At 44.0% G+C, this 8710-nt stretch overlaps 1 pseudogene; it reads right to left on the reverse strand.

The window, feature by feature from the left end:
• Positions 1–222: 222 nt before the first annotated feature.
• LOC101340732 (trafficking kinesin-binding protein 2 pseudogene) lies at positions 223–3530 on the reverse strand (annotated as a pseudogene).
• Positions 3531–8710: the final 5180 nt, after the last annotated feature.

Here is an 8710-nt window from a genome sequence, read left to right on the forward strand (position 1 = left end):
TTGCTGTTTGCAAATACTCACAGACGTTTCATATATGCTGTCCATTTACCAGACTTCATCCTTCAGGGCCTCATCACAATTCTGTTCCTATTGCTCTACTTTCTTCTTACCGCATGCACAACCCCTCTGCAACATTTCTCAAATCAGACCAGCCTACAGGTGTCACTGCATGACTAGCGTTCATGTGCTAATTTGTACAAGTGGTCAGCTATCTGCTGAGCCTCAGTCCTCCTACAGGATATCCATCTTGGGTGAGGATGTGCAAACTGGAATTCCAAAGCTATGCGTTATGACTGGAAGACCCTGATTCTTTTTAAATCCACCCAATAAACAGCTTCTTGCTGTTGTTGCTGGCTGTCATCGAGTTGGCCCTGACAGATGATGACCACATCCATGCACAGTGGAATGAAACGCTACCCGGTCCTGCACGATCCCCACGATTGGTTGTGGATTGGACAGTTGTCATCCATAAGGTTTTCACTGGGTGATTTTTGGAAGTAGATCATCAGGCCTTTCTTCCTAGTCTGTCTTAGTCTGGAAGCTCTGATGAAATCTGTTCAGCATCATAGCAACATGCAAGTCCCCAATGACAGACTGGTGGTGGCTGTGTGTAAGATGCATTGGCCAGGAATCAAACTTGGGTCTCCTGCATGGAAGGTGAGAATTCTACCACCGAACTACCACTGCCTCATGATAAATTTTGACCTGCATTTAAATAAGCTGCAGAAAAAGGTCTTCAAAGATGAATTTCTGCCTCTTGGTATCTTCCATTCTCCTGGACATCAGGAGTCTTGATCACTCTGGCTACCCCTAATCTCTTCAGCCTGTCCACTAAGCTCCTCTTCAACTGGCCCCATCAGGAAGAGTTCACAAAGGTCTCAAGCCATACATTTTCTGAAGGAATGTTTCAGCTGGTCAGGAAGACAGAGAAATTTCAGAAAGATGTGCTCAAGGCTTAAAGGGCCGAGAAGGGTAAGGTGAGTTTGGTGGAGTGGAAGCAATAGCCAGGGCTTAGTAGAGAGGCAAGAGGAGAGGGTCCTCTGAAACCAGGCAATCGTATACTTTAGCAGAGATGCCTCGCTCTTGTAGGAGTTAGGCCAGGTCTATGGTGCTACTGAAGTTTATAGTAGAATCTGGCCAGTTGGTGATGGATTCACCAATGCTGGATCTCTAGTACCAGGCAGGAGAATTCATACCTGTGCTTATGGAACTGCTATCATTACTTCCCCTAAAATTATGATAGGAACCTGAACTAGGGATAACCAGAGTGATTTCAGAGAGATGAAATATCCTACAGGTGGTGAAGATGAATGCTGAGTTTGTGGATGACAGACACTATTCTGAGTTTGAGGCTGTCTGAGTCAGGGTTCTCTTGGGAAACAGAACCAATAAAATATCTCTCTCTCATACAGAGAGAATATTAATGTTCCTTAATATCTCTGAGCCTTATCTGTCCAATGAGTATAATAATAATCCCACCTCATCGGATTGTTGGAACAAGTACATTATTAGCTCATTTGTGGAGGAGAGATAATTACCATGTGCTGATTAGAGTGTCAGATATGCTGACCTCTTTAGGTTCTTTCTACCTGTCTCAGGTATGTCCCCCTACCCCAGTATTCTCAACCTATCATCACAATTTTATAATAACAGAATAGTTGAAACATGAAGTGGAAATTGGTGCTACAATTTTCACTGACTGAAGACAGGGATTTTCTCCTTACCTCCAGTTTCTATTTAAAACTCAAGACTTGGAAGAAGAAAGCTTCCCTTATGCGAACCAAATTAAAGGGAAACCAAGGGCCAATGCCTTATTCCCACAGAAAAGGGAGTCCCATGCCTCTCAATATTTCTGTATACTGGGTAAATCTATGTAACTCTGAATCTAGAATTCAAGCTGGCTTTTGGGCCTTCATACAAACTGATCCCCATGGTGGGAAGGTCTCACCTCTTCTGTATCATTGTGGAAAGCTACCTTTGCCAAACCAGAAAAAACAGTTGCCATTGAGTCAACTTCGATTCATGGTGACCCTATGTTTGTCGGAGTAGAACTATGTTCCATACAGTTTCCAGTGGTTGATTTTTTGGAATTAGATCACCAGGCCTCTTTTCCAAGGTGCCTCTGGATGGACTTGAACCTCCAACCTTTCTGTTAGCAGCTAAGCACATTAAGCCTTAGTATCACCCAAGTCTTCCCATATTATGGCCTCTTCCAGCTCCAGTATGTGTCTCCCTCCCTCCTACCCTATAGCAGGTGCACTCATTAACTTTTCTATGTCACCTTCTGGCCGGAGTGCATGGACTTACCCTCTCTCCTACCGTCCTGAGCTCCCAGCTGCAGGGCAGAGCGGTCCTCCAAACTTAATATCCCACAAAGCAAACGTCAGTTTAATGAATGCTTCCCAATGTAGATGAAAAGAAATCTTGTTCAATTAAATTATTGATTTGATTCTATTTGAAATTGTATGTGATGTTTATCATCCACTGTAGGAGATGACTCTGACTTCTTAGGTCTAGAATTTAAGAAATTTGTTCTGTCCTCTAGTACTCTTAGAAAGGGAGGAAGGAGAAGAAGGGATTCAATAGCTCAGCCTTCCCTGTCTCCCCTTGGCCGCTCAGCAGAGAAATGCTGAGCTCTTGCCAGCCTGTACCAGCTTCTCAGCTGACAACGCTAACTCCACCTGCCCTTTCCCCAACCACACTGTTGAGCAACCTGCTCCCCCGTCGCTTCTGGCTGTCTCCCTCCTCTGTCCCTTCAGTCTCTCCCCTGGGAGTTTGTTGCACCTCCACTTCTCCTGACAGTTTTGGCTCAATTCCTTAGCCTCCTCAGACTCATTCCTTCTGCAAGGGGTCTGCAGCCTCACTCTTGAGCCATCAAAAGGAAAGAAACATGGTACCCCACCTTGCCACCATACTTAAAAACCAAACCTGTTGCCCTTAAGTTTATTCCGACTCATAACGACCCCATGTGTTACAGTGTAGAACTGCTCCATAGGGTTTTGTTGGCCATAGTCTTTATGAAAGCAGATCGCTAGATCTTTCTTCTGTGGTGCCACTAGGTGGGTTTGAACCACCAACTTTTAGATTAATAGTTGATCGTAAGCTGCTTGAGCCACCCAGGCACCAGTCCACCACACGTGCCACTCCCCACTTCAGGCAGGTAGTCTCCCACACTGGATGAGGAGGGTGAGTCCTGAGGGCCTCCTTTAGTGGCTGGCAAGCTCCCAGGCTAGGAAGAGACAGACTTGTTGCTGAATGGAATCTCAGGTATCATTGAGTTCAGAGGCAGGTGGGAAAACTAAGCTCTGAGTGGGATGCAAATTGCCTGGAGTTACCCTGTTAATTAAATGCAAAGCAAGAACTGGAACACAGGCTTCCTGACCATATCCAACTAACACTTATTGAGTACTTACTGTGTGCCAGACAATCAGATCCGTTCCTACTTCAGGAAGCTCATAATCTAGTTTGTACTCCCAAGCCAGGGCTCTTTCCAATGCACAGCTGCTAAGATGGGATGAATTTTGGATCATTGCTATAAGCCAGAATGATTCTAATTTTCCTAACCTTATACATGGCAAGGGCTTAAATGTCCTCAGATGTTTGATCCAACAAATCTTTCTCATTTTTATTAACCCCAGATTTACAATACAGCTCACAGAGCCACCTTTGTTGCTTGCAGGGTGAGATTGTTCCAGTGGGTACTGGGGTTCTCACTAGAGTCCTAGGGAGTAACCTGGGCTTTTTGCAGTGGTGGGCTTAGGCCCAGAAGCCTGAAAACCTGGTGACTGCCTGCCCCCCTGACGTGTTAAAAAAATCTGACCTGCTTTTAACTTCGTTTTCCCTGACCCTCCTAGGGGAGCCCTTTCCTGCACAGGACATGTCCTACCCCCCAAATTATGTCCCCCACCTATGTAACACTGTGTGAGATTCCACCATTAGAAAGCTTTTCCATAGGGGCACAAATTGTCCTTGTTTCATACCTTTATTAAAATCCAAAGGCCTCTAAAACAAACAAAAAAACCCAAAAAACAAAAAAGCACACCTTTTGCCATCGAGTCAATTCTGACTCATAGCAACCAAGGTAATAATAGCAAACATTTACTGAATCCTGTTCTAAGCACTTTCAATGTAGCAACTTATTCCATCTTTTCTGTGGATAGTGAAGAGAAGTGAATTTACTATTATCAGTCTCCTTTTATAAATGAAGAAACTGAGGCTCAGAGGGGTTAAATAATTTGGTCAAGGCTCCAGACCTAGATTTCACCTAAAGTGATACAGCTGGCAAGTGATAGACCCAGGATTTGAGCAGGAGGCCTGATGCCACAGTGGTTAAGCACTGGGCTGCTAACCAAAAGGATGATGGTTCAAACCCACCAGCCACTCAGCTGAGATGTGGCAGTCTGCTTCTGTAAAGATTATAGCCTTGGAAACCCTATAAGGCAGTTCTACGCTGTCCTAGAGGGTCACGGTGAGTAAGATGGAGGTCCCCAGGCTGTGGAAAATCCCACTGCCTCAAGCAGCTTGCTTAGCTCACCCTGCAGCTCTAGAATCCTGTTTCCTTTTGCTTGGCACACCCCGTAACTTTACATTAAAATCCTGGTGATGCAGTTAAATGTAAACCCCATTGTGTCTGCGTAGTATGATTAAGAATATTGCTGATGTAACTTGTGTGAACTTCCTACTTGTAAATCCCTTAAAAAGAAACCTTCCCTCTCATACTTGCTGAGCAGTTTTGACGGCAGCAGCCCCAACTGCTTCCCTTCCTTGCACAATGAAATAAAGGTGCTTTTCCACTCTCCCACCACAGTCTCTTGTTTATTGGATGATACAAGTCACGCTGATCAGAACCTGGGGTTTCCACCTGATAACATGAGGGTTTCTGTGAGTCTGGCATCGACTTGACAGCAATGGGGTTTTCCTCAGGGAAAGGGAGGGCTGGATCCTCTAACATCCTGAAGGTGACGGGACATACATACATTTCCTCTTGCCACTGGAGTGGGCTGAATCCAAACAAATTAAGGAAAAGAAAACAACACAGCTGAGTTTTCAAATTAAACCAGATTGAAATTTATACTAAGCTACACTGTTAATAATAATGATAAAAATAATAGCTATCATTTATTGTCTATTTATTATACACCAGGTACTTTAAATTCAGTATTTCTAACCTATACAACAGCCCAGCAAGTTAGGTTTTATTTTCTCTATTTTCTACAGGAGAAAACTGAAAGTCGCGGAGGCGAAATGACTTGCCCAAAGCCACACAGCTACAGCGATGAATTGAAACAGTCCCAGTTATGCTGCAGTTATAAATTAAACCCCAAATTTCAGTGGCTTGAGCTAAGCCAGCAACGATTTATTTCTCATAAGCATGTCATGTCCATCCTCTGCTCTGCGTGGTCCTTGCTCTGAGGCTCAGACTGATGGGGCTGCTAGCCTCGAGGGCTTTGCTGGGTGCTGGGTCAGAGACCAGAGAACTTTGCAGGGCCCCTGAAGGCAACTGTGGGAGCACAGGCACTCAGCTCACAACTTCCTGTTCAAACAAGTTACTCAGCCCCACCAACCACAACTGGTCCAGGAGGCAACTCTACCAAGGGCTCTGAAAGCAGAGACCGGAAATACTGCCGTCAAAAGATGTCCCTGCCTCCACACTCCCTACCTGTCTGTCTTGCTCTACTTCCCCCTTTCTCTCTTTCTCTTCTCCCTCCTTCCTGTGTCTCTCTCTGTCTCTGTTTCTCTCTGTGTCATAAAACTGTTCACAATTTTCTCATGGATTAACTAAGAAGTAAATACTGAGAGATATGATCAATAGCCAATGAAACTGACAATAGTTACACTTGATAAAACTTGTTGATGACTAAACATTAACAGAAGAGTAAAATCTACTTGACCAAATTTATAAAATTTGATAAGAAAGAATTGGTTACAAAAGAAAACTCACAATGGCAGATGCTGTAATTGGTAGAATATGATAGGGATCAAAAACTGATGGTGAATCAATTTTGTGATATAAAATGTTAAATGGAAAAGACTTGTTGCCAATGAAAATAATTTCAAGAATATAAAAATGAAAAAATGGAAAACATTGGAAACAGTTTATCTGCACTGCATGGAAAATTGGCTAAGAAATTAAATTAGATTAAAGGAGTTCTGTCTGAAAAATACTTGCTCAGTGAAAAGTCATTGCTGTTTCCATCTTCTGTGACCTCCCCTTCCATGTCAATGACCCTTACTGGCTTCTAGCCTCTGGTGGCATCTGTGAATGGTCACTGACCCACTTTGTACCTTATTTACTCTTAGAACAGCTCTAGTTCCAAGTATTGAACTTGGAGCTCTGCCTGCTTATACACAAATCTCTTATCTTTTCACGTGTTATGTTCTCTATCTGTTCCGTGTTTTAGATCCACTTGCTCCCCCTCCTTTAAAGCTTTCTGTTCCAAGTGGCCTGTCTCCAGCTTACTTCTCTTTCTACATGGACTCCCTGGGCAATTTCAAACCATGTCATGGGTTTTACTATTGTTTTTGTGCTGATGACTACAAAATTGGAATCCTTAACTATAATAGTCATGCTTCTTAGCTTCAAACAACAACAAAACTCTGATTAAGTTAAGCAGGAAACGGAACTTTGTGGAAAGATTTAGGTTTCTCAAGAATTGATGAGAAAGCTGAAGACACTGGGCTTAGAAAATGGATGGCGGGGGGGGGATGGGTGGGGCAAGGAAAGCAGGAAGGTCATACTCCAGCCAGGCTCACACCATGGAGCAATCTGTTTAGGACCTACTATCCCCTCAGGGGGCATAATGCTGCTGCTATGGACATCAGACTACACCACTGAGCTGGCTAACTGAATGCTAACTGCCCCTCTTCTTTGTGTGTCATTTATCCACGTCTTAGGCCGTGCTTCAGCCAATCTGCCCATACTCTGGCTGTCAGGGGGAAGGGAGAGCCAGAATCTGGCCTTGGTTGGAGGTAGGGCCCTTCCTTTCACCATGATTTACACAGTGGCAGATTCTGCAAACATAGGAAGTGGGTTCAGAGGGTAGGGCCCACAAAGGCTAAAATATTTATCATCTGTACCTTTATAGCAGCCCTGGTCGTGCAGTGGTTAAAGTGCTCGGCTGCTAACCAAAAAGTTTGGCAGTTTGAACCCACCAAATGCTCCATAGGAGATGTGGTAAGTCTGCTTCTGTAAAGATTTACAGCCTTGGAAACCCTATAGGGCAGTTTCATTCTGTCCTATGGGATCACTGTGAGTCAGAATCGACTCAACAACAGTGGGTGGGTCCCTTTACATAAAAGATTTGCTAGTCTGGCTTTGGAGGTTGAATGAGCACAGAATTGAGAAGTTGACAGGTCACAGGATTTTTAAGGCAAGGCTCCTGTTATCTTTGGCCTCCTGTCTATTTGCTGCTGTTTGGTTCCACGTGCAAAAGATAATGACCAACTATCTTGTCCAGATATAGATTATAAGGCTAAAGGCTCTGTCCATTTGCTTACTGTCTTAGTTATCTAGTGCTGCTGTAACAGAAACACCACAAGAGGGTGGCTTTAACAAACAGAAATTTATTTTCTTATATTTTAGAAAGCTAGAAGTCCAAATTCAGGGTGCTGGCTCTAGGGGAAGGCTGTCTCTGTCTACTCTGGGGGAGAGTCCTTTTCTCTTTTCAGCTTCTATTCCTATGTTTCTTGGCGATCATGTGGCATGCATCTTCTCTGTGCTTGCTTGCTTGTTTAATCTGCTCTTTATATTTCAAAAAAGATTCATTTAAGACACACTCTACAATAATACTGCCTCCTTAACATAACAAAGAAAACCCATTCCCAAATGGGATTATAACCACAGGTGTAGGGGTTAGGATTTACAATATATATTAATTCAATCCATAACACTTACTGATCTTTGTGCTCAACTCATTCCTCATCTTATGCCCAGTTTAGTAGTTATCTTGAGAACTGGGCCAGTGTTGAGTCCAGGCTCCACACCAACAACTGAAATAAAAATCAGGACCATTCACAGTGGCTCAAGCTGGCACACTGACTCCAGAATCTCTGGTGAGCCTGCTTCTGATTAAACTCAGGCTGATATAAAAGTATGCAAATATGATGTCACTCTTAGGAATGTCTTACTCCTGCAGACTTCTGGAGTGTTTCTGGAAGATCGTCCTCAGGTGGCAACCCACTCTGGCAATTGCCTCAGGTGAAGAAAATTACCTCCATATCACTGTCCACTTCCTAACTTTGTCTGTAAGATCCAGAAATACAAAGTGGTTGTGGTTATGCCTTTGTGCCTTTGCTCAGGCTGTTCCCTCTGCCTGGGATGTCTCTCTGCCTCCTGTCAGTAGGCTAATCCTGACTTAATCTTCATTCTCTAGAGGAGCAAAACCAGTGAAGCATACATATAAATATATAGAGAGAGATTTACTTCAAGGAAATGGCTTATGCAACTGTGGGGGCTGGCAAGTTCCAAATCTGTGGACCAAGGCGGCAGGCTGAAGACCTCTATTGGCTCACATGGTTGCAGGACTGCAGAACCCAAAATCTGCAGGTTAAGGGGCAGGCTGGAGGCCCCTGGTGGCTCACAGGGATGCAGGGGCTGGCAAATCAAAAATCTGCAGGTCAGGCAGCAAGCTGAAGACTGCTATAGGCTTATGTCCTGGAGGTCAGGCAATGAGAAGAGCACAGGGTTGAGAGAGAGAAAGAAAGGGAGAGA

Source organism: Trichechus manatus, unplaced genomic scaffold (assembly GCF_000243295.1).
Source record: "Trichechus manatus latirostris isolate Lorelei unplaced genomic scaffold, TriManLat1.0 scaffold00073, whole genome shotgun sequence".
Classification (NCBI taxonomy): Eukaryota; Metazoa; Chordata; class Mammalia; order Sirenia; family Trichechidae; genus Trichechus; species Trichechus manatus.